The following is a 27,799-nucleotide window of genomic DNA, read 5'->3' as shown; positions in this document are numbered from 1 at the left end:
ATAGGAGCATCTGTTTAATATCTCATCTAAGAGATGATACCTGTGGCAGATGCAGAATTCCCTCATTATTATACTGGCATTTGTGTGTGCCTAGACACGTGCTCAAATTTACAATAGGAATACAACCCATAAGCTGCTAACTTAGAGATGTGTGTTAATGAACCAAGCCTTAACTGATTTGTAAAGTCGTGGTTGAGTTAAACGTGGATGAGCATGTTGAGAGTAGAAGTGACAACACAATAAGGCTTATGGTCCAATTAGAAAGCGAATAAGTCAGCAGAAAAATGAAGTTTGATTAAGTATTACTTTAGAATGACAAAGAATTAATTCACTGAGCCAAAGCTGAAGAAGAAATTTACTGACACAAATGTGGACCAATGATGAAATTGCTTTAGGAAACAGAGTAAAACACGGAATAAGATTATTTTTGAAGGAAACTATCATTCTGTTCGCATTCTTCAAATCGTTTTACCAAATTAGCCTGGTTTTCTCAATGCAGATTATGGGCAATATGACCTGTTGAATACTATAAACTTTAAGGCTGAACAAATAGGTGCAAACTCTTTCTAATTGTTGGAAGGTCAAGAATGAGAGACCAGATATAAAATTAATTGTTAAGCGATTTAGAACAGAAAACATACGGCTGATGAATGAGTTGGTTCTACATTGGGTTTTTGAAGAGCTAGAGAGAAGAGGATAGAAGACTATGAGAATAGCCGCTGATGTGGTAAAGACAAGATGAACCAGTGGCAGGATAGAAGTTAACAAAGTGTGGAGCTGGATGAACACAGCAGGCCAAGCAGCATCTCAGGAGCACAAAGGCTGACGTTTCGGGCCTAGACCCTTCATCAGAGAGAAGGGTCTAGGCCCGAAACGTCAGTCTTTGTGCTCCTGAGATGCTGCTTGGCCTGCTGTGTTCATCCAGCTCCACACTTTGTTATCTTGGATTCTCCAGCATCTGCAGTTTCCATTATCACTGGCAGGAGAGAAGTGGTGGTCATTTGAGCAGACAGGATATAAAATTATACATGACACCCAAGCTGCAAACAATCTAAGACACTGGCTGAGGAGTAGGATAGAATCTGCAGCAAGGGTTTTAGAGCTCTCAGATGGCTGAGTAAAAACAGTGGTTTCAGAAGTCTGGACTTTATTCTATTCCATTATTCGACAATTGTTTCTTTGCCTTTTTGTTGAAATACTAACTTGTTAGGATAAATGCAATGAGCATGAATTTCATTAATCAGAAACATTTTTTTCATGACATGCTGGCATTATGCCATTGAATTTTTCAAGACAAAATGAAAGCACCTAAGTCTAATGCAGGAATTTCATTCCATTGCCTTGGAAAGTTGCAATTTATAACTGAAGCAAAGAGGCTGATTTGACTTCTAATGGTAGCCATGGTAATAGGGTTTGACTCAGTTAACAGCATGAGAAAGGCTTCCCGTTGATTATCTCGTGAAGGTATGATGACACAGATTCGCAGTCTCCAATCTCCAAGGAAAAAAAGAACAATCATGGTTACAGTCAGAGACTGATAGAAGTATTTTTTGTTGCTAGATAAATTGTAGTTTGTTCACTGCCTGTTTGTTTCTTATTGTGTAACTCTTACCATAAGATAAGACAACATAATGTTTTCAATCTGAAGTTGTTCGCACATTCCCATCTTGACACTGAGTTCAGTAAACCACTGTTTGTGCAACAAAGCAGTAATTCTGCTAATAGGTTGTGAATGCTTGAAATAAGCAATATAAATAATAATAAAGTGCAAATTTAGTGTTTAGAAAATGGGAACTACTTGATAATTTGAATTAAACAACACTGAGTTAAGAGTTGAACATTATTTAATTAATATTCAACATGATTGATCTGACACTTTTGCAGCAGCCATGTGACCTGATAAAACTGGTAATTTTGTTTTACATATTTACAAACACTGAAGCTTTGATCATGCTTACATTTTAACTATGATATAAATAAACTCAGTCATTTGAAGTGTGACTGAATGTGAACTGAAATATGAAAACTGCTTGGAAAACCATTGTTAGCCATTGGTCCTCCCCTTACAATATATTAAAAATGTGGCTTCTGCACAAGTTTCCTGTCAATTCTCCTTGACTTTTCAGAAGGCATAGGTTTGAACAAGGAACAAGAAATTCTATTATATACAAACTGTATTTTTCACAGAGTTTGACATTGTATTTCCAAAATTAGTCAGTAGCATAATTGAAATGCTGGTATGCTCACTGGTGTTTAACGTCCAAGTTGCCATTTATTCTAAAATTGTCAGCATCATTTATACCTTTAAAGGCCAACCATATGATTTGCAGTTCTATCATAATGAATTTGAAATACAGTTTTAAATTGTATTGGTCTGACTGGAATCTCTTTAACTTCCGTAGGATCCCTATGGTGTGGAAACAGTCCCTGTCGAAATGGCTCTGTTAACATTTTTATTTTTATGATCTCTGAAGAGGCACGTAACTTTTAGATTTACATCTTTCCAGTGACTATCTGGAAGCATCAAAGTATTTTAAGACTTTTACTGTAAAATCAAACTAAATGTAAGATTTCCTAAATACTGTTACAGTCAGAACTTATACAGTTTAGTAGTTAACACTACTGCCTCACAGCACCAGGAACCCAGGTTCGATTCTACGCTTGGGTGACTGCGTGGAGCTTGCCTGGGTGCTCTGGTTTCCTGCAACAGGAGAAATGTGCAATTTAGGTGGATTGGCCATGCTAAATTGCTCATAGTGTCCAGAGATGCGCAGGCTAGCTAGATTAGCCATGAGAAATGCAGAGTTACAGGGATAGGATAGGGGATGGGTCTGGGCAGGATGCTCTTCAGAGGGTCAGTGTGGACTCAATGGGCTGAATGACCAGCTCCCACACTGTAGCGATTCTATGATTCTTTGAACATCCCCCATGCAACTATTCATCTGTGTGAAAATTCCATGTTGCAGTAATACTTCATTTTTCAGGAAGCTGGTTGAAATTGATTCATATCTTCTGAAGGCTTGTTTCGATTTCCTTTTCCCAGCCAGAAAATTTCTAATCCCCAAACTGGCCCTCCTAGTGAGAGTTAACCTGTAGATTCCTCTCTCTAATCAAATTTTGACAAATTTAGTAGTCTCATTTAAATCTCCATGAATTTAGTCCTGGCTGCATTCTATGTGTTGGACAACAGAGACTGGTCATCTGTCTCTTTGTGTATTCCCTCTGTCCCTGGGTCTTACAGACTTGTGTTTCTGTTCAGTTCCAGGAGTTTAAACAATTGCTAATAAGCTGATGCAACAATGGTTTACTGTAACCTGTTGCATTCTAACCTGTTCCATCCTAAAAGCATATCCCCATGGCAACATGAATTACATGGGTTTGTATCCAGGAAGAAATGCTAATCAGAGCAAAAAAATACAACTGACAGTTCCTCTGGGGAGTGCAACCAGAGCCCAGCTGCACAAACTGGGAGTAGAATGAGAGAGTGTGCTATAGTGTTAAGAGATTCAATAGTAAGGAGGTACAGATAGACATTCCTGCAGCCACAGACATGACTCAGGATGGTGTGTTGCCTCTCCGGGACCAGGGTCATGGATTGCACGAAACTGCTTCATGGTTTTCTGAATGGGTAGGCAATTTGTCAGAGCTCATGGTTCAATTGGGATCAACAACATAGGTAGATAGAGGAATGAGATCCTGCAATAAGAATTTTGGGAGCAGATTTTTTAAAAAGAACGTCAAAGGTTGTAATCTCTAGATTTCTCCCTATATGGTGTGCTAATAGGCAGACAGAATCGATGAATACATTGCTGACAATTTGGAGGAAGAGAATGGGGCCTCGGATTCCTGGATTACTGAGTTCCTTTCTAAGGAGGATGGGACCTGTATAAATTCAAACAAGAATAGTATCAAAAACAGAAATTGCTGGAAATAGGTGGGGATAGAGTCCAAAGAGAGAGAAAACAGTTGGGGACTTGGTCCGCAACTCGCTCTGATTTCTGCTTTGGGACTTGGCTGGCGACTCGTTCTGTCCACGTTCTGGGAGTCGACTCGCGACTTGCTCTGCTCCCCACTCTGGAATTTGGCCTGTACTTGACCCTGGGTACGGTCGCGACTCGCTGTGCCTCTACTCTGGGAATTGGCACACAACTCGCTCTGATGCCCACTCTGGGATTCGGCCCTTGTCTCCGTCCGCGACTCGGTCCACGTTCCAGGCTCCGGTCGCGACTTGCTCTGCTCCCGCTCCGGAACTTGGGCCACGTGCTCTGGCTCTGGCGACGTCCCATCTTGATCAAAACAGGATTGCAAATGAAATTAGCATTTTCATGCAACAGCATTGAATGTTTAAAACAGTTGGTAATGAGCACATTTTTACCTACATTGAGTAGCTAAGAATTCTTCATGTCTTATTATGCTTGGTCAACACCCTATCCACCACCTATACCACAATGCATCTTTGAAGGTACACACAGTGTGACTCAGCGTAGTATATCTGGTCTGCATGGACGAATTGAAAGGTCTGTTTTTATGCCGTATAGCTCTATGACTCCACAAAGGAAGAATTGAAATGTGATGAGACAGATAGTTACATGAAGAACAAAGGGTTCTTTTCATATTTGGTCCATAAACAGTGCAACAAAAAACTTTAACTTTTAATCAAAAAGGAGTGCTGGAAAAATGTCGGCAGATCTGACAGCATCTCCGGACAGAGAAACAGTTAATATTGAACCCCAGTATTTAGAACTGAGTAGAGTTAGAGATGTGTCTTTTATGCTGTTGAGAGCGCGGGATGAGAATGGTGAGAAGAAGAAAAGGGAACGTAACAGGTTAGAGGTTGGGAAAATTATATACCAAAAATGTCGTGGAATAAAAGGCAAATGAGGTGGTAACGTACTAGTGAAGAGACAATACATAGGACTGGAGTAAGTGTTCATAGCAGAATAAAGTTGCGCCACAGAATGAAGCCGTTTAGTTCATACAGTCCATGCTCCATAGGAGCAATCCATTCAATTCAATTCCAAAGCCTTCTTCGTATAACCTTGCACATTGTTCATTTTCAGGGAGCAGTCTAATTCTCTTCTGAACATTTCAATTCAATCTGCCTCTATTACACTCTCCGGAAATACATTCTAGACGTTAGCCTCTTGCTGCATAAGTTCCTTGAACCAGTTTTGCTGCTTTTGTCAATTATTTGAATCTGTGCCATCTCACTTCCGATCCTTTCATAAGTGGGAAGAAATTTCTCCCTTTCTACTCAGTCCAGACCCCGCAAGATTTTGAACACCTCTATCAAATCTTCTCCCAACCTTCTTTTATACAAAGAAAACTCTCCTAACTCCTCAAATCCACTTCATAGCTGCAGTTCCACATTCCTAGAAGAATTTTGATTGTACCCTGTCTTATGCCATTACGTCCTTTATAAAGAATCATGCCCGAATTGATCACAATATTGCAGCTGAGGCCAAACTAATATCTAAAATAAGTTCATCATAACCTCTTTACTCTTGCACTGTATATTCCTATTAATAAAGACCACAATATTCTTTATAAACAGTTGTGTCAACCTGCCCTGCTAAGTTTAGTGACTTACACATATGTAGCCATTAATTTGTAAGATTTTGTAATGTATTTTAACTCCACGTGTAACACAAGTCAAATATATACTGAGTTTGAGAGAGTCAATCTTAAAGTTTACTCCTGAGTAGTTGCATACACAGTCTAGATATAAATAGGGTTTCACAAGTCAACAGGGTGGTTAAGAATGTGTTCAGCACGCTTGCCTTCATCACTCAGACCTTTGAGCTTCAGAGTTGGGAAGTCATCTGATGTTGTACCGGACATTAGTGAGGCCTTTTCTGAAGTACTGTGTGCACTTCTGGTTGCCCAGTTACAGGAAGGATATTATCAAATTAGATAAGGCACAGGAAAGATTTACCAGGAATGGAGGGTTTGGGATATAAAAAGAGACTGGAGAGACTGGGACTTTTTTCACTGGAGTGTAGGATATTAAAGAGTGACCAACTGAGATTTATAAAATCATAAACGGCAAAGACGAGGTAAATGACAAGGGTCTTTTACCCAGGGTGAGGGAGTTCAAAACCAGGAGGCATATTTTTAAAGTGAGAGGAGAAAGATTTAAAAAGGACATAAGGAGCAACGTTTTTACATGGAGAATGGTTTGTGTGTGGAAAATCTGCCGGAGAAAGTGGTGGATACGGGTACAGTTGCAGTGTTTAAAACACATTTGGATAAGTTTTCTTTTTAGATTAGATTCCCTACAGTGTGGAAACAGGTCCTTCGGCCCAACAAGTCCACACCGCCCCTTGGAGCATCCCACCCAGACCCCCTCCCCCTATGACCCACACACCCCTGAACACTATGGGCAATTTAGCAAGGCCGATCCACCTAGCCTGCACATCTTTGGACTGTGGGAGGAAACCGGAGGAAACCCACGCAGACACAGGGAGAATGTGCAAACTCCTCACAGACAGTTACCCGAGGCTGGAATTGAACCCGGGTCCCTGGCGCTGTGAGGCTGCAGTGCTAACCACTGAGCCACCGTGCCGCCCCTTCACGAATAGGAAAGGTTTGGACGGATATGGGCCGAGCGCAGGCAGGTGAGAATATGGTTGGTATGGACTGGTTGGGCAAAATGGTCACTTCCATGCTATATGACACTATTAAGTTGATCATAGCAAGTCAAAATGAAATAATACTGAACAAAATCAATGGATTTCACTGTGCCCACTTCAGGACACCAGTTCTGGACACAGTTTACTGGAAACAGGTCTCTTGCATTGTTCTGTTGACTAAAGTTCTTCTTCTGTCTTCACTCTTCCTTCTTGTGCAGTTAACCACTAAAAAAAAGGTCTATTAACCTTATTAGCCACTGCTTCCTGTACATGATCAGAGTCATCATGAACTCTGACTGACTTTTCTCTTATTCATTCATGGGAAGATGGTGGTGAGCTGCCTTGATGCACTGCTCCAGTCCAGTAGTTGAAGCTATTGTGGCTGTTAGATCTTCACCAGTTAAACCAAACAGGCTGTTCAGGAAGAGTCCCAGGATTTTGGCCCAAAGACATTGCAGGACCGGCAATATATTTCCCAGTCAGCTTGGAGGAGGTCTTGTAGTTCGTGGTGTTCCCATGTTGCACTTGCATGTCTTTCAGTTTAGTTTACTGTATTTTTTTGCTCATGCTTCTTTCTGCTATACATTGGTAAGATCAAATGAGGGTGACCACTATCCATCTCTGACCTCAGCTCACTGCAATATATCAGTGAAACCCAACTCAAGCTGATGAACAGCATGTCATCTTCAAACTGGCACTTAATAACCTTCAGGATTCAACAATAAGCTTGACAACTTCAGATCATGAACTCTGCTCTCCATATTGATTTGCCCTGCTCCCTGCCACCACCCCAACAACAGTCAGTCTGTGTCTCATCTTCATTCTTTTGATTTTAGACGGAGCTGACATTTATTGTGCTTTTAACACCTACTTTGGACCCATGCCTTGTTTCTTCACTATTATTCCTCACTTTGCCTTTGTTCTGTGCAAACTTTGGTTTTGATTTTCTCCTGCCCTCTAACGTATCCCTAACCTTCTCTTTTGTTCCACGTGACCCTCCCCCTTTCTAAACAACATGAACCCCATCACAGTTATACCTGTCTTCACTTCCAAAGAATCATTGAACTCAAAATGTTAAGTCTGTTTCTCTTTCAACAGAAGCTGCCAGAAGTAATGAGTCTTCCTCACTGTTTCTGATTTAATTTCAGACCACCCAGTGTCCACTGTATATTTATTAAGAACTTTGATTATAACTACCAACTTTATGTTTAGTTAAAACCCATTTTCATTAACAGCAGTTTGAAAACAATATCTGGTGAAACTAACGGGAAATAAATATAACAAAAACAAGTTTGCTGGAAAAGCTCAGCAGGTCTGGCAGCATCTGTGAAGGAAAAAAAGCAGAGTTAATATTTCGGGTCCAGAGACGCTTCGTCAGACCCTTCCTGAGGTTTGATTAAGTGTCACTGGACCTGAAATGTTAACTCTTGTTTTTCCCTTCATAGGTGCTGGCAGACCTGCTGAGCTTTTCCAGCAGCTTTGTTTTTGTTCCTGATTTACAGCATCCACAGTTCTTTCTGTTTTTAAGAAATAAGTATATCCTGAATGTCACTGCCTGTTTAATATGGACACAAAATGATTATAGAGTCACAAAGTAAGTGAGTATTACATCACTGAAAGAGGTCCTTGGCTCATTGTGTCTGCGCCAGTCATCAAGCACCAATCTGCTCTCATCCCATCTCCTAGCACTCAGCCCATAGCCTTCTATGATCAAGCTTATTAAGTTAGTTCTGGATTTAACTTAATATCACATCATCTGCATGTAGAGCACTTTTGTGTCCAATTGACCCATCATGACCATCTTATATACAATCAACTTAATGACCTGTTAGACTAATGCTTTTAATATTAGTGAACTAGGGTTCATGAGGCATCACAGATTTATCCAGAAACATGTGCAATAATTAGATATACTTGTTTGATTGAATTATAGTACAACATTTGAAAATTGGGTCTCAAGCTTTTAGAATTGAATGTGATATCTAGTGACAGCACTGCCTTGCATAATGTTATTGTTTCACTTTTTCGAGTGTTTTAGTATTTCTATAAACCTGAAGTATGATCTCTTGATAAGCTTACCTGTCCATTACTAATTACAGAAGAACTATTTCTAATTCAAATTTCAAGCTGTTTCCTTGTTGAAGCTGTCTTTCTGTGTGTTAATTAATGCCAATTAAAAAAGTTTAAACTTCAAACTAAGTTACCTTTTTTGGTGTGAGTAAATTGTGAGTAAATACATGTACAGTAGAGGGCACTGTTGTCTAGAATTTCATGAAATAGTTTCTGCAAAGTTAGGATCGTTTGAAGAGAAGTAAAGAATAGAAGTTATTGAGTTTTTAAAAATTCATTCATGGGATGAAGGTGTTGCTGGCTAGGCCAGCATTTATTTCCCATCCCAGAGGGCAGTTAAGAGTTAACCACATTGCTGTTGGTCTGAAGTCACCTGTAGGCCAGACCAGGTAAGAAAGGCAGATTTCCTTCCCTAAAGGACATCAGTGAACCAGATGGTTTTCCAACAATGGATTCATTATTATCAATTGAGTGTTATTTCCAAATTTTTATTGAATTCAAATTCCACCATCTGCCATGGCAGGATTTGAGCCAGGTTCTCTAGGACATTATCTTGGTCTCTGGATTAACTGTCCAACAATAATACCATCAGGCCGTCACCTCCTCATATCATCTTCGTGATTTTTTTAATGGGCACAGTTAGATTTACCTGTGAAGTACTTTGTTTGTTGAAAGTGATTTTGAATAAGAAAACTCTACAATTCTTGATCAATATTTGAAAGTTTATTTATCAGACTGAACAGTAAGGTTTATACTACCGATGAGTTAGACAACCTCAATTGGATCAGTTATTGCCTTTGGAGCTGAAAGTGATCTCATTTTATTTTGACTGCTTTGCCTACAATGTACAGAATTTTCTGTATTTTTAATTTTTGAGTTAAGGTTTATTTGACAAACTCACTTTACATATATTATTTGTTTGCAAATTCAGGTATACCCAGTTAGATTCCAAAGCTGAGCAGTTCCTCCTCTTGATGCCATGTCTGTACCCAATCATTTATCTGAAAATCGGTGCATAAACCTATGCAAGCTCCTACTGTTATGTCATCCATACAGTACTGAGATGTGAGACACGAAGTCCTGGAATACTTGGCTTTTCCCTATTTGATTGCAGTTTGTCAGAACTTCAAAGGTAAGGCACCAACAACTCCTTAATATTCACAGCAGTATTTGTACGGATAAACATTATTAATCATTTTCATACTGGACAGAGGCATAAACATCAGCAATTCTTTTGTTCTTACCTCTTGAGATTGTAAGAGAAAAGAAGAAGATATGCATGTTGATAGTACCATTTGATGGCTCATCATTGTAATTTAAGAAATTTGGCTGTTAATTTGAACACAGCAACTCCCACAAAAAGCAATGAGATAATGATATGAAAACCTGTTATTTGATTTTGATTGAGGGATAACTGTAGTTCAGGATGTTAGAAATAATACCCCCAGTTGACAAAAAAGTAGTGCCATGAGATATTTTACATTCACATGAAGGGACAAATGGGACCTTGGGATAACAAGGTGTAGAGCTAGATGGACACAGTAGGCCAAGCAGCTTCAGAGGATCAGGAAGGCTGATGTTTCAGGCCTAGACCCTTGTTCAGAAAATGGGACCTTGTCAGTGTCATTTTATTTGAAAGACTGCGCATCTGATAGTGCACTATCCCTCAGCTTTGTTTCATAGAACTTCTATAGTGTGGAAGTAGGCTATTCAGGCCATCAAGCCCACGCCAACCCTCTGAAGGGCATCCCACCCATACCCTGTATTTCCCCATGGCAAATTTACCAACCTACACATCTGTAAACACCATGGACAATTTAGTATGGCTAATCCACTTAGCCAACACATCTTTGGCCTGTGGGAGCAAACTCACACAGACACAGGGACCACGTACAAAGTCCACACAGACAGTTGCCAAGGCTAGAATTAAACCTGAGTCCTTGGTCCTTTGATGCTGCAGTGCTAACCACTGTGCCACCCATTCCTTCCTTTTATGCTCATGTCCTGGAGTACAACCCATAATCTTCTAAATCAATGGTGAAGGTACTTACTGCTGAGTTATGCCTGACACTCACTCATTATCATTTAGGCCTTTAATTAGTTTGACATCTTGCTTGTTATCTTGATGACCCGGTGAAATGTGATAGGAATTGTTTTTCAGATTAGTTGTTTTTCAGTTTTCTTTTTGAATCTGTTGTTCATTGTCTTCTTTGTCTCTGTTCTAGGTTATCATTTTATTTAGAAAGCCTTTTACTCTTTATTTGTCATTTCATGCTAACAAAAGAAATTTGTGCCAAAAGCTCAACTGTTTAAACCTCATCCATATGCTGAAGCATTCAGGGAATGAAAATGTCAACATTTTATTAATTTTAACAACAGTACAAATCTACAACCTGTAAAAGAAAACAAAAGTGAAGGTAAACTGAATCCCAATCCTATGTATACATAGAATCACAAGTGTCGTTACAGCGCATTAGCCCATTTGGTTCATTGTGTCTGGACTAGCTATCTGAATAAACAACTTACCTAGTACCTTTCTCCTGCCTTCTTCCCTTACCTTCCACACTATTCCACTTCAAAAACTCCACCTAATTTTCTTCTGATTGGCTCCCAACTGGGCTTACCACAACCATGTTATCAGACAGTGCATTCCAGATTCTGAACACTGGCTGCATGAAAAAGTATTAACCCTCCCGTTATTTTAAATACTGTGCAATCAAATGTGCTTCCAGCTTTCTCTTCTACAAGGAAAACCATCTTTGCTTCTTCAAACTACATTTGCCTTCACATTCTCCCGCTATAGTATGATGCCTAGAACCGGACACAATATTCCAGCTGAAGCTGATCTAGTGTTGTAGTTATACAAATCCAACATAAGCTTCTTACTTTCAAACTCTGTGCATCTATTAATAAAGTATACTGTCTGACTTATTAACTGCTGTTTTAACCTATTTGACATCTTTAATGACTGAAGCACATACGCACCCACATCGTTCTGCTTCTGTACCTTTTAGGTGGTACTCTTTATTTTACTTTTTTCTGTCTACATTCTTCCTACTAAAATGTATCACCTCACACTTATCTACATTGAACTTTACCTGTCACCTATCTGACCACTCCATAACCTGTCTGTTTTTTGAAGTTCTACACTAGCCTCCTCACAATGCTTCCAAATGCCATATCATCTGCAAATTTTAAAGTTGTGGCTTGGAACCGCAAGGCCTAGATTATTAATATTTTTTGACATCATGCCTGATTCTAAAGAAGATTAAAACGTTATTGCCAGTGCCTCTGTAATTTCCATTCTTCTAGTCCCAAGGCTTTAATATAAGTAAGAATAGGTAGGATACCTACAAACTCTTTTTCTGTGTTTCCATATCCATAATTTACAGTTATTCCTTTTATACTTCCGTAAAGTTATATTTAAGGGAGTATTGGATAAACACTTATCCTTAAAACTGTTTTAAAAGCAAGTCCTTCAGTTTTCAACATAGCTTGCTCATTTTCTTAACCATAACATGTTCAAAATATTTCAGTCTGACATTCACGTTATAGAAAATTAGGTTCCAACTGGTTGACTATTTTAAAAATTTTTGGCAATGGTTGGAATTAATGGCATATTATGAGATATGACACAAGAAATTACAAAAAAGGAAGAAGTTGGGTGTGAAATACAAATCCAAAGCACATCTGGAGATAATGCTAAGAGCTGATTATTCCACTGGAGGCGCACGCCGTATTGATTATTCTCTTTTCATTTCCTTTTCTACATGACAGATGGAATGGTGTTCGCAAATAACATCAATGTATTTAGTTGATTTGATCAATTTATTGTCACGAGAATTTTGTTACAAAATACAGTGAAAAGCTTTGTACAGTGTCACCACTTCCGGCACCATTGTAAAACACAGAGAAATAAGCCAAAAAATAGACTATAAAGGCAGCAAAGTGAAGAAATAAAGAAAAAGTATTCAACCTTATAAGATTTGTGAGGCATGACCTGCCCCTCACAAAGCCATGCTGACTCCCTTTAATCACGCTATGCTTTTCCAAATAGTCATAAATCCTATCCCTCAGAATTCTTTCCAAAACCTTGCTGACCACATATGTAAGACAGTTCTATTGCTGGACAAATTTTCAAGTCGACAGTGAATGGTGTGACAAGTGTTGAAATTTTAATTTTTTTTGCTATGGTTAAAAGCTTCAATATAGACCAGTTTTTCATAAATGGTGGATCAGTCCACTTCCGTCATTACTTTGAGCATGTCCGGGAGGTGATCAGAGGCCACACAAAGTACAACAAGCCGTTAGAAAAGGGAAGATGGAATATAATAGATAGCGGAGTGTGGAGCTGGATGGACACGGCGGGCCGGGCGGCGTCTTGGGAGCGCGGGGGCTGGGGTTTCGGGCCTGGACCCTTCATTAGAAATGGGGGAGGGGGAGGGGGAGAGGGGTTCTGAAATAAAAAGGGAGAGATGTCAGCTTTTGTGCCCCTGGGATGCTGTTTGGCCTGTTGTGTTCATCCAGCTCTACACTTTGTTTTCTCGGATTCTCCAACATCTGCAGTTTCTATTAACTCTGATACAGTTTTAACCTCACTGCGAAGCCTCTTCTAGGGATGCCTAACCTGAAGAAGATACCCTCCTCCCACTGGACAAACCTTAGGGGATCTCTCTCTCACTGACACTCACATTTACTAGCTCCATCCCTGCCTCTTTAACTTGTCTGTCTGGTCTCCACCTACCTTCTCCTCTATCCATCTTCGATCCGCCTCCCCCTCTCTCCCTATTTGTTTCAGAACCCTCTCCCTGTCCCCCATTCCTGATGAAGGGTCTCGGCCTGAAACGTCAGCTTTTGTGCTCCTGAGATGCTGCTGGGTCTGCTGTGTTCATCCAGCCTCACATTTTATTATCTTGGATTCTCCAGCATCTGCAGTTCCCATTATCACTGATTCAACCTTACAGTTCCTCTTGTTAAGTGGACAGGCAGGAGTCCCCTTTGCCACGCTGCTGCTGCAGGAATGAATGTCGCTATTCCTTGGCGCCATCCCACCTCCATCAGTGCCACCTTTACTATGTATCCTCGATGCAGATGCCACCAATGCTGCTGACAGCTCAAACATGATTCTGCCACCATCAGGTGTCTGCTATGGACCCACCTTACCAATGCAACTGCTGCTGATGCCTTCAGGTCTCGTCAGTTGATATGCCTTAGATGAACGTGTAGCCGTTAAGAGATGGGTGTTCTTAGGCAAGAGTCCTGAGCGTTACTTAGTGCTATGTGTGAATGATTGGATTGCGCTGAATTGAGCAGAGTAAGAGTCTAGTGTTTTGTTTTAAGAGGGGTGATAATGAAGATCTGTTCACAAATGCTAATGACACATGAGCTCATTAGAGATTTTTCGACACTACTATCAGATCTTCAGGGCTAGACTTTAGGCATTTTTCTCTCTTCACAGCTGCTGTCTTACCAATTTCTTTGATGGGTGACTTGTGGAAATGTAGCCTATTGAGATTGTCGACATGCTCACCAAGCTGGTGGTTTTGATCGCAGACGTTTTGTCACCCTGCTGGTGACATCGTCAGTGCGCCTTCGGTGAAGCGTTGGTGTTGTGTCCTGCTTGTTATTTATATGCCTTGGTTTTCCGGGGTGGTTGGTATTATTTCTGGTTCAGTTTCTCAGTGGTTTGTACACTGGGTATTCCAGGAGGCCTGATACTCCAACTGGAACTTCATCGTCAAACACATTGAATTAGTCAAAACATTTGTAAACCCTAAGCCGAAGCCTATTGCTCGGCGAGCATGTCTACAACCTTGTCCACAGCCCAAACTACAAACCTTCTCGAATGCAGCCTATTGCTTTGCGCCAACGTCTGACACTAATGCATTTAGTATGGCATTTGGGAATCTTTAATTTCACTTCCCAAACTAATGCTCATGTATATACGATTTGACTAAATCTGAATAAGTTATTTGCATCCTTCATTTTACCGCAGCAGCTCCCTGTTCAGAGGACCAAGTTGACTTTCAGAAGCAAAGACATAAATTGCGAGAAAATCTCTGCAGATCTGGCAGCATTAGTGGAGAGGAATTAGATTTAAAGTTACAGGTCCAGTGACCCTTTTTCAGAATTCACTTGACTTTCAGGTCTGAAAGCTTTGTTGTACACGTTAATCCTATGCTTTTAGAATTCCTGTTGTGCATACAGACAGCTAGTATCACTGAGCCGCCTGCCATAGTAGTTCAGATAAGAAGATGCCCCATACATGATAAAATGGTGCACACCAATTTTAACTCATACTAGTTGTATAGCCCTCTTCACAGTGTCTTAACAATCCGAAGAAAGTCATTGCTATAAAGTACCAGTGAAGTTTGTCACTGTTGTAAAGAATGTGGAAGCTATTTTTGCGCAACAAGATCCCACAAACCAACAATAACATAAATGATCAAGTAATGAATTTGTATTACATTATGAGGATCATTGGTCAGAATACAATGGAAAATTCCCACCTCTTTCTTGAGTTATTCTGCAGATAGTTTACATCAGACTGAGAGGTCCAATGGCATTTGGTTTAACATCTCACTGAAATACATCTAATCTTATGCAGCACATTTTGTATATAGATTGTACACTTGAGTATCTAGAGTAGGCATTCGGGCAACCACCTTCTGGCTTGGAATCAAGAACTCTATTGAGCCAAGGCTATTGTATTCAATAATTTACTGTTTATTAGTCGAAATATAGTTCATGTATGTATTACTAATTTGTCTAAAAGCAATAAAGAAATACGTATAATCTGGATGGCAAATGGTGGTTCCAAAATCAATAAGATGTCTTCAGTCAGCATAAAATAAGCTTTATAAGCTTCAATTCCAGGAAAGTTATTGATGGCAGGTTGTCTAACATAGTATCCTCAGATTTATTAGTCTCTCAACATGACATTTTTTCAATGAATCAGTGCACAATATATTAGACAGACTGTCAAAAAAATTGCAAATAGTAGAAGGGTAGGCATTAATTATGATTAAATACACTTGCAACTAACATCAATGATCTGCTTTCAACAACCATTTGGATAACAGAAATTATTTATTGTATTCTAATTCCTGTTAAAAGTTGATAAAACCCTATCATTCCATGCCCACCTAAGCCTTTCCCTTGGGTCCCTTGCTTCAAATTATGTAACAAGTGTTTCTTAAAGCAATACAGTGACACAATTTGTTTTTTTTTTCAGGAGTTGCTCAATTTTATGTTATCTATGGTTCAGTGTTTAGCACGGTTGCCTCATAGTGCCAAAGACTCAGGTTCGATTCCAACCTCAGGTGACTGTCTGTGTGGAGTTTGCACATTCTTTTTGTGTCTGTACGGGTTCCTTCTGGGTGCTCTGGTTTCCTCCCACAGTCCAAAGATGTGCAGGGTAGGTGGATTGGCCATGCTAAATTGCCCATAGTGTCAGGGATGTTAAGGTTAGAAGCTGGAAAATGCGGGGTTGCAGGGATGGGTTAAGGGTGTGGATCTGGGTGGGATGTTCTTTGGACGCTCAGTGTGGACTTGAAGGGCCAAATGGCCTGCTTCCATACTGTAGGAATGTGATTCGATTTAACTGTTGCGTCAAATTCCAGAATAATAGAGTTTAACGTTGGTGATGTCAACATACTAACCAGATAATTGTTTTCGTTTGCCTGTCAGACCAACTTAAGATTTCTAACATCCTCTAAATTCCATTGTTTTGGAAAAGGGCATAAATTTTACTGCATTACTCTTTGCCATAATTATTATAATTGAAAATATTCATATGTTTAACAATATCCTTAAATTATTCAAAATTACTATATCTTAAACTGTCAAGGTGACATCAGAGAAGACATTTTGTGCATTGCTATCTGTCGTTCAGCCTAACTTATGACTCTATGATTGAAGGTGGTGAACTTTATGGCAGACTCCTTATCCATGATGTGGGCCCTACCTTGACAAAGGATGAGAAAAGTGCTAAATGACAAACTGATCAACGTTTTAACCTAACTGTTTTTCTTTCTATACTACAATCTCTGATGAGACCGAGAATAGTTTAGAGAAATTCGTACTTTCAGATTTTACCTGAAATGGTGACACCTCACAATTTAATATTTTAAAAGAACTACTGTGTCAATGACTAAAGACATTTACTATAAATTAAACACTATTTTAATGGATATGATCTTAAAGCAATGATGGAGTTATGGTTGCAAGGAGATCAAAGCCGGGGACTAAATTCTCACAGTCGTGTGACTTTTCAAAAGAACAGATAAAAAGGAAAGGATGGTAAGGTAGCTTTGTTAGTTTCGGATGGAATAAGCACAATGGAAAGAAGTGACGTTGGTTCGGAAGAAGTAGAATCCACATGTGTGGATGTAAGGAGTAGCAGGAGGAAGAAGATACTGGTGGAAGTATTCCAGAGGTCTTCTAAAAGCAGCTATACTATAAGACAGAATAAATCGTGACACAATGATGTCATGTAAAAAGGCAGTGCATTTATCATGAATGACTGTAATCTTCAAGTAGATTGGAAAAGTCAAACTGTAGCCACAAAGAAAAATTCATAGAATACGTTCAAGACAGATTCCTGGATTAATATGTTATGATTCCAACTGGGATCAACCAACTGTTTCGGATCTGGTAATGTGTAATGAGGCAGATGTTAAATATAAATATTTAATATTTACAATATTAAATTAATTTTATAAAATTAATTTTATAATATTTAATAATACATCACAAATATTAAATTGTGAGGTGTCATCATTTCAGCTAAAATCTGAAAGTTCAAATTTCTCTTTAAACTATTCTCGGTCTCATCGGAGATTGTAGTATAGAAAGAAAAACAGTTAGGTTAAAACATTGATCAATTTGTCATTTAGCACCACTTGCAAATCTAGGAGCAGGACCAAAGAATGGCAGAATTTTTTATTCAGTTTGAGGGTGAGAAACTTTGGGTTATAACAAACATGCTAAAATTAAATTAGGGTATTTAAGCACCAGTCCCTGTAACAGCCAGGAAACAGACTCTTCGGTGCAACCAGTCTGTGCTGATCATAATCCCAAACTAAACTAGTCCCACCTGCCTGCTCCTGGCCCATATCCCTCCGAACCTTTCCTATACATGTACTTATCCAAATGTGTTTTTAACATTCCAGCTGTTAAAGCATCCACCACTTCCTCTGGGAGTTCATTCCACACGCAAACTGCTCTCTGTGTAAAATAAATTGATATGCATGTCTTTTTAAAATCTGTCTCCTCTCACCTTAAAAATGTGCCCCTTTGTCTTGAAATCCCTCATCCTAGGGAAAAGACACCTACCATTAACTCTCTCTATACCCCATATGATGTTATAAACTTCTAGGAAGTTGCCTCTTCACCTCCTACGCTTGTTAAAAAGATGACTCATTAATGCCTACTCTCTCTGCTTCCTCTTAGCCACCCAATCTTCCATTCGTTCCAAAATGTTATCCCCTACATCATCAAGCTTTTAGATTCCAGAATAACCTCTCATGTGCCACCTTATCAACGTCTTCTGAAAATCCAAATGCAACACATCCACCAGCTCCCATTTAACCACAGTGTGTAGTACCTCCTCAAATAACACCAACAGACTGGTCACACATGATTTCCCTTCACCTTTCACAATGCAAAAATGCTCCTAAACAGATCATACAGTCTGCGCTAAAATTCAAGTTCTGAGATGAGATCAGAAAACATGTTTTCGCACAAGGGGGGAATAAAGGTTCCAAACTCTCCCATGAGAAGGCTGAGGGTGCGGGGTGGGGTGGGGGGTGGTGGTTGGAGGGAGAGGTTGCCAACTTGAGATTTAAAACTGACATTAAGATATTGAGGTTGGTTGGCTCACTGTGTTGATTTGTTGTTCCACAGTTGTTTTGTTACCATGCTGAGTAACATCATCAGTGCAGCCTCCAATGAAGTGTCGGTGTGTTTTCCTGCCTGGTTTTTAAACTCTGGAGTCCATTGAGCTGGATTGCCTCATTTCTGGCTTTCCTCTGCAGTGGAATGTATAGGGGGTGAGGTTCTATGTGTTTATTAATGGCTCACTTCGTGGAGTGCCTGGCTTCCAGGAATTCTGGAATATTCCTAGCAGCTGGCACTCCACGAAGCAAGCCATTAATAAACACATAGAACTCGAACCTGTACACATTCCACAATGAAGGAAAACCGGAAGTGAGGGTCTAGGCCCGAAACGTCAGCTTTTGTGCTCCTAAGATGCTGCTTGGCCTGCTGTGTTCATCCAGCTTCACACTTTATTATCCAGGAAAACACACTAACTTTTTTTCGGAGGCTGCACCAATGATGTTACCCAGCACGGTAACGAAACATCTGCGGAACAACAAACCAGCTCAGCAAGCCAACCAACCTCAACATCCACAACCCGAGCTACAAACCAACTCTAAAACCTTAGAGACATGGAGATATATATCTGACTTTTAGAACCAAGGTAAATCAAGGAAGGTTAAGCACAGATCAGCCATGGTCCAATTTTTTTTGCAAAGCAATGTGGCAGAGTTAGTCAGTGAGGATGACAAAAGGAATTTAGTAGCAAAGAAAGTTGAGGACCAATGGCAGACATTTAAGAAAATAATTCATGGCTCACAATAAAGATTTACTGCGGTGTGAAAGGAGGATTCTAACAAGGGGATAAGCCAAACGTCATTAACCAAGGAAGTTAACAATGGCGAAGTGAAGGGAAAAACCACATACAATGTGGGAAAGGTTAGTGGTAAGCCAGAGGCAAAAACAGAAATTGCTGTAAAAGCTCAGCAGGTCTGGCAACCTCGGTGGAGAGAGATCAGAGTTAAAGTTTCAGGTCCAGTGACCCTTTGTCAGAAACCTTTGTTTTTGTTTCTGATTTCCAGTATCCACAGTTGTTTTGATTTTTATTTGGTAAACCAAAGGATTGGGAAAATTATATAAAAAAGACAAAAGATTATCAAAAAAAAAGAGTATAATCTTGCAAGTGGTAGAAAGGTGCACACAAAGACCTTTTTTGAATATCTAAGGAGGAAGAGAGAGGCCAAAGTTAACATAGGCCACAGAGAGAACAAGAGACTAATAACATGTTGTGGAACAAAGTGACCTCGGGGGTTCAAATACATAATTCTTAGAGGTTTGTCTCAGGGTGGTTAAAAGGCATTTAGCACACTTGCCTTCATTGCTCAGTCCTTTGGGCATAGAAGATGGGAGGTCATGTTGAGGTTGTATTGGACATCGGTGAGGTCTCTTCAAGAATACTGTGTCCAATTTTGGCCACCCAGTTACAGGAAATACATTATTAAGCTGGAGACGGTTCAGAAGAGGTTTACCAGGATGTTGCCAGGTATGGAAGGTTTGAGTTATAAAGAAAGGCTGGATAGTCTGGGTCTTTTCTCACTGGAGCACAGGAGGTTGAGAGGTCACCATATAGACGTTCATAAAATAATGAGAGGTATAGATAGGGTTAATGGTAGGCAGCTTTCCCTCAGATGATGAATTTCAAGACTAAGGGGAACATTGTTAAGATGAGAGGAGAGCGATTTAGAAAAGACACGAGGGGCATTTTTTACACAGTTGGGGGTTCATGTATGGAATGAACTTCCTGAGGAAGTAGTGGATATGGGCACAATTACTACATTTTAAAAGACATTTGGATAAGTAAAAGGAAAAGTTTGGAGGGACATGGGCCAGGAACAAACAGGTGGGACTAGTTTAGTTTGGGATTACGTCCAGCATAGACTGGCTGGACTGTATGGTCTGCTTCCATGCTGTGCGACTTTATGACTCAATAATAACAGGGAACCATGAAATGACAGAGGAGTTTACTAGAAGCTTTGCCTCTGGAGTGATTGTAATGAGGTCAGCCAGGTGGACCTCATAGAATAGGAGTTACATGAATGGGACTGTTAATCTAGTCCAGTTGGGGAACACAGGCTGCCAAATGAGAACAAGAGTGTCATACATCCTGTTCACCCTGTGAGCTAGCGTACACCCTGTTCACTCTTCGGGTGCCGCGATCCTCCCTCAGAAATTAGTCCTGCAAATCAGTAACGCCTTGCCAAAGGTTCTACTCCAGGTCATGATGAAAATGTGATGATCCTATTCCCAAGGAATGGTAGCAGTGGGACACTTTCATGCCTGATGAATGTAGCCTGAACTGAGACAGCAGCAGGGGTTTGTGCCCATTGGCTGGATCCAGTACAGGAAGACGATTCACCATCTCCTGCTCTCTACAGGGGTAAATTTCTGGCTGTATCTATTGACTGTAAACTGACACTCCATGGCACACTCCATTCAGTCTAACTGTGCCAGTTCAAATGGATTTGAGATAGAATCATGTACAAGTCTATCACAAGCAACAGAACGATTATGTGCACTAAATGTTTGACAGTCATGTCATGCCATTAATGTTCTGCTAGTTGCAGTGAGGTGTGCGTATTAGGCACTCTGTGTGAATGCTGAGAAGCTGGCATGGCTGTGTAAGCTCATGCAACAATGGGATGACATTCAATCACAGCCACAAAATTGTTACAAAGCAGAAGGAGACCATTCTGTCCATCATGTCTGTACTAGTTTTCTGAGTATTTTAACTGTTTGTAATCCCTTCCCTTTTCTTGCAAGGCTGCATACTCTTCCATTTAAACAATCATCCAATATTTTCTCAACTGCCTCGATTGAACCTGTCTCCACCACATTTCCAGGAAGTATACTCTATCCTGCAACTACTTGCTGTTGTTAGAAAGGCAAACGATGAAACACAAGTTTTGCTAGCTGTCTCAACCCCTCGAATATGTTAGCTATTAGATTTTCATGGGACACTCTGCCTCACCCTGCCATTGTCCTAACTTCATATTGTGCATCCTCAGGCTCCTGGTCTACTATACCACCATCATGTTCTCAGACCTTCTTGGAGGAGATTTCTCAGTTTTCCATCTGTTCCTCTGTGTAGATTACCTACTCTGTTAAGAGAGGCTGTAGAGAGTGCAGCACATTGTACTGATGTGTTATATTTTTTTCGAGGAATATAAGTGCTCTACTTGAGTGTTCTTATCATTTTGAACCCTTGCAAAGGCACGGGCAACATTGTACCCCTCCTCTGTGTTTCCTTGCTTCCACAATTGTGTCATCAGACAGGTCTTTTTACCCAAAAGCCAGCCCTGTAACTGACATGGCGTTGAAAAACATTAGCCACTTTTGAGAGCTTCAGAATGCAGACATCATGAGATATCCCAGGGTCGTGCAAAGCTGGAAGATTTGTATGGTGTGATGACACGCCAACCGACTTTAATACAGTGGACATCTTTTCTGTTGATAAAGACAGATGGCTGATCCCAGGAAGTTATAATGGCAATATGTGTGAAATATATAGCCACTTGCACCTGTGGGACTCCTGAAATTGCAGCAAATCCTACTGCCCTCAATCTCTGCATCTGAAAGGAACCTCACAAATTTAATAGGTTCTTCAGAAAAGGAAATCTGTGAAAACGTGGATGCCTTTGTTTGTCAATGTACAGGACATCCTGCAGAGATCCCTAGTTCTTTCCTGGAACAAACCACTGGTAAAGAGATTAAGGGCTATGGTGACCTGCAAGGCAACTAGCACGAGAATGCCTGTCAGTACTTGCAGTTTCATGTCCTTACCCAGCATTTGGTATATGTAGGAAACTAAATCATGGGACATTCAGGTGGCTTTCTGCATTCCCTCTGATTCTCATTGACTCCAGCTTTGGTAGGGATCCTTGATGCCTTTCTTGGTTAAACGCTACCTTGATGTCAAGGGCAATTGCTCTATGTCACCTCTTGAATTCTGCTGTTTTGTCCATTTTTGGACAAGGCTTCAATGATATCAGAAGCTGAGTCACCTTGGTAGAATCCAAAGTGAGCATCAACCAACCTAAACAGATGATTGCTGAGAAAATGCCTCTTCATAACACTGATTGGCAGTAATTCACCAGGTCGAATTTGTCCTGCTTTTTGTGCAGAGGATGTAGCTGGGCCATTTTAGGCGTCCTCAGGTAGATGTCAGTGTTGTAGCTATACCCTAACAGAGTGGCTTGGACACAGCTAATTCCGAAGCGCAGTCCTCAGTACTATTGTGGAAATGTTGTCAGGGCTCATAGCCTGTGCATATTTAGGGCTTTCACCTTGTAGGCATATTCTGTGCCTTGGTATAATTATTCATCTTCTGTGCTCTCCGTATAATTTTTTGCAAGCATTTCCCCTTTGTGTCTTTTCATTTTCTCTTGTTTTTCATTTGTCACTGTGCTTCTATATTTCTTTCTCATCATTTTGATTTACTGTTACATTTTGGTTGTATTCCCTTTTTCAATTCCTTTTCATGGTTCAGAATTCTCAGTATCTGCAAAGATGATCGACAATTTGCAGCTTCTTCTATACAAAAGCAAACTTTTGGCATGTTGATGTATAACTAGCTGGGAAGAGGAGTAGATTGATTGTCTATAACATTTTGTTCTTTCCACTGTGCTTTCTTGAGTTAAAAAGCCTTTGTATTTTGAAAGCGTTTAGAATATCTCTAATTCTGACCTATCTTTTGCAGATAATCAGAAAATGTAAATCATCAACTTAATAATGACTTTAGACACATGGAGATGCGTGTCTAGGAGCAAATCACGAAAATCGTAAAATTCAACTTTGCTGTAAAACCACAGAAAGTTGAAAAGCAATGCTGTCTACCTCCCATCCTGTCCCTACTACACCTTTCCCTCTGTATTCAATGAATTTAATTTTCCAAAAAGCCAGTTGGTAAAGGATGAACATGCAGCCAATTTTTACACAACTTTATATCCATCCATTTTTTGGGACCCTCTTGAGGCTCAGTGGTAGCATCCCCACCCCTGGACTGAGAGACCAGCCTACATCGCTTAACAGGTTAATTAGGAAAAAAATAGGTTGAGTGAAAAAAATAATTTACAGAGATACACATTGCAACCAGGCACTTTTAACATCACAGTTTCAATCCGTGTCCATTTCAGAACACAACTAAATCCTAGTTACCAGCTGCTTCCAATTATTCACAACTAATACCGTCAGTACATAGTTATCAGCTTGTCTCAGTGTGTAGAATGCTTGCTTTTGAATCAGAAGGTTGTGCATTCCGATGCTTGAACACACAAGTTGTGACTCACATTATAGTGCAGTATGGAAGGAGTCCATTACAATGCCAAACATGCAATCTTTTGACTGAAACATTAAATATACACCCTGTCTTCCCTCTCAAGTGGTCATAAAGATCCCAGTTCAAATTTTTGAAGTAAATATGGGGAACTGCTGGCAGTATCCTGCCAATAGTCATCTCTCAATCAATATTATAAAAGCAGAATCATTATCAGATTGTCATTCGTGGGAGCTTGCTATGCTGAATTTGATTGCTATATTTCCCAATTTTCAGTAGTAACCACACTTCACATTGACTGTAAAGCAATTTGAACATCCATTGGCCATGAAAGCAGCTACTTAAATGCAAATCATTCTTTCCTCTTCTTAGGTTCATTTCTGGAATCATTCTTGCAAGCTGCTCCTGCGATCTCTCCAGTTCGCATCCTTTTTGTAATGTGGTGCCCAGAACTGTACACAGTACTCCAGCCGAGATCTAACATATGTCTTATACAATTGTAGCATCATCTCCTTGCTGTTGGATTGAAGTTGGAAATCATATTGTTGTTTATTGAAATTTAATGGTGAGTGAATCCTGACATTCCAATCCTCAAATTTCAAGTCCTATCCACTTGCTCCTCCAACCCTCCCTCCAATCATTTCAAGAATAAAAGGGCATACATACCATCCGAACAAAATTTTGTAAAAATGGAGGACCATCCTGCTTATAACCAAAACCGAGCCACAGCATCAGTCAGTGTTAATTAGAACACTCTTTTGGTGCTGTTACAGAAATCTCTTGGAAGATGGTGTTGCAATAGCATTTTGAAACTCACTTTCTGTTCTTCACATTCAACAGTATGTGTATTTTGGACAATTTCATAGTGTATTCTGGAAGGATTTCTTGTCAGTTAGTTAACTTCTCTGAAGAAGGATCATTGGACCTGAAACAGTAACTCTGGCTTCTCTCCATAGTTGCTGCCAGACCTGCTGAGTTTTTATTCCAGCAATTTCAGTTTTAGTTAACTTTTCTAGTTCATATTGGCAATAATTATGTCACAAATATTCTGTATGTCAGGAAAATTGCAAATGGCAACCCATCTGGGAGAAAACATTAATAGGAATTATGTTAAATAAACATTTTACTGCTGTTTTATGCTTTCAAGGCTAGTGGCACAGCGAAGCATAAAAGGTTTCGTTTTTCAGACCAGCTTCTTTCCAAATGCACTGTGCACATTTTATTTACCAGATAAATACTAAGTATAAATAATTCAGATGGCTTTGTTTATAGCTATCATGCTTTTATTGCATTCAAAATATAATCATACTCCTTATTGTCACTGATTGAAAAGATATCATCATTGCACCTTAGGTTTTGAATTATTCCAGAGCTTAAGCATGGGTTGTAAATACTTACTTTCCACAAAAGGCACTTTTCTTGTGATCTACAATGTAATATGTGTTCAGAGGCAGTACACTCTTTGCTCCAGATTGCTGCTGAGAAAATTCAAAAGAATAAAACATGCTTTATTTATTTAGACACACAGTATATGGTCAATCTGCAGGCTATTCTTGTACCATATGCTCCTTTGTGTTTGGAAGATGCACAATAGTGCAAATTTTTTGTGTTGGAGAAAATGTACTAATAATATTAAAGGGTACAAATTTCCTCTCATTGATCAGACTGTGATATTGGTTGGACTGGTACAGTCGGTGGCGAAATGGTGGCAGAGCAGTATCGGTCAAGTGGCAAAAGATGGCACCTGAGGATCGATGACTTCGACAATGGTAGGGTCCAATGTAGATAGAGGTGACGTGGTGGATGGGTGGTGGTAGCACAGGTGTTGTTGATGGTAATAAGCTGACTCAGAACTGATGGACTCTCTTTAAGCTTTCGTTCCCTTGTTCTTAAATTATTCAAAATGGCACCGAATCATGGTGACAAATGAAAACTTTTCACTATATTTTATTGTACTCTTGCTGTAAAATACTCATGACAGTAAAATCATTTGTTCACTTATATTATGCACTCTGTCCTTTCAATTTTCTTACCGCATAATGAGAAATAGGGATGTCTGCATGCTATATTCATTGTTGCTCCTTTCTCAGATCTGGAGCTTCTGTGTTGTGGTCCATAGATTACAGACATTCTGCAAGTGTTAGGCATCCGGTGGCAAAATGCTGAAGGAAAAGTTCCAAATTGTGCCAGCTCTTATCTTGTCGGAGTTATCTCTTCAGTCATTTGGAACAAACTGATTTTAGCATCACTCCCTCAATTTTAAAAAAGAACCATAGAGTCTCTGAAGATGGAGAAATGTTGGAGAACCTTGATGTAAGAATAAAGGAATGCTGCAGGCTGGATTTTTATCCCAGGGGTGGGAGTCGGGAAATTTCCCAGCTCAGTTTGGCTCTCTGAGGGGAAAGTGCCAGCAAACTTGGGAATTGTATTCTCTGCATCTGTGAAGAAAAAATCGAAGTTAACATTTTGGACCTGGTGACCCTTCCTCAGAACTGAGGGTGGGTCACCTGACCCGAAAAGTTAACTCAGACATTTTCTTCATAGATGCTGCCGGACCTGCTGAGCTTTTCCAGCAACTTCTGTTTTTATGGCTGCTGGATGCTGAGGATGGCTATTCAAAAGACTCACCTTATTTCTTGAGATTTTACTTAAAATAATTGGAGTAAAACAAAATGAAGCCCTCACTCTTCAGAAGCTCTTACTCCTTCATATGCTCCTCGCACCACATTCATAGATTATACCAATCCACACCACACCCAGGTCCCTCACACTCTCCATACCAAGTTATGACACTTCCATGCCCAATTACCCGCTATGCACTCTGCACCATAACAATATACCATAAAATGACAATAGTATATATGAAGGTTTAAAAAGCGATCATTATTCATAATTTTTTACTTTCTTATAAAGATATTCAGCTGTATAAAAATGTGTAGATTCTTTAAAATATCAACAACAGAAAACAGTTGAAATAACGTTCTCTTGTATAAATAAACATTGCACAATTAAGAACGCTGATCACAGGGCAAGAATTGTCAATCAAGCAATGTTTTTCTGCTTCAATAGTCTAAAGGATGCATAGCTCAGAGCACTTCAAATTATTGCTGTTGATGCTTTAAATGGCCTGAATGGTTAAATGTTTTGTAAAATAATAAAAACAAAATTATTCCGGAAAGTAGAAAGTTGTAGATGAATAACTGAAGGTTTTTCATACAATATTGTGTTAGTAGGGTTTATTGGTTCTGTAAAAGAGGGTAAAGTGGTGAATGAGGCATGAAAGTGTCATAAAAAATCACAATACTACAAATGCTAGAAATCTAAATTTTAAAAAAACTAAAAGCTGGAAAACTGAGTTTCTCCAGAATTTTGTTTTTTTTAAATCATGTAAATGGCATAGCTTAACATGAAGAATATAAGGAATCTTTGGGGGTGTGGATACAGGCATAACCTTGGCATGGAGTGTATGAGGGTCCAAAGGGGAACAGAGAAAGGACTGGCTTGTCATGTGGGGATCATGGGTCAGACCTTTTGAACCTACCTTTTGAAAGGTTCCCATCCAGACTGTGGTTCATGACATCCCCAAGAACCTGGGAAACGCATGCTTTAAAAATTTAGAAAACAGGACTGGTTTTATGTAAATTGGCCGATACCCTTAACCCAGCCTAATGGAAATCTAGTGTATCAGGAATAGTGGCCAGAGGTGGGGGCAAAGGATAGGAACAGGGGAAAAAGCCCAGAGCGGAGTGCAAGACCATGAAAGTAGTGCTTGTCATTGATAAAGCAAATGGGCGACTCTTCATGGTGTGCAAGAGTGAGAGGTACAGCTCTATGCTGTATTTAGACTTGAGATCAGTAGGGACTCTAGGAAGATGTCTTCCTCCCCCCACCCCATGCCCTGCCCCCATTCACAATTGTATTGGTTGAAGACACATGCTGATATTCA

General features: G+C 39.8%; 1 long non-coding RNA gene across 1 annotated transcript in view; it reads right to left on the bottom strand.

Moving 5' to 3' along the window:
* Positions 1-1,901: 1,901 nt before the first annotated feature.
* LOC125457314 (uncharacterized) overlaps positions 1,902-27,799 on the bottom strand; it is a 201,428-nt gene continuing 175,530 nt past the window's right edge. Inside the window, exon 3 of the long non-coding RNA XR_009446529.1 lies at positions 1,902-4,286. This is a non-coding gene — a long non-coding RNA (uncharacterized LOC125457314). The remainder of the gene's footprint in view (positions 4,287-27,799) is intronic.

The sequence above is a fragment of the Stegostoma tigrinum genome, chromosome 12 (genome assembly GCF_030684315.1).
Source record: "Stegostoma tigrinum isolate sSteTig4 chromosome 12, sSteTig4.hap1, whole genome shotgun sequence".
Taxonomy (NCBI): domain Eukaryota; kingdom Metazoa; phylum Chordata; class Chondrichthyes; order Orectolobiformes; family Stegostomatidae; genus Stegostoma; species Stegostoma tigrinum.
Note: the sequence above shows the minus strand (reverse complement) of the source record. Positions and strands in the feature narration are given on the sequence as shown.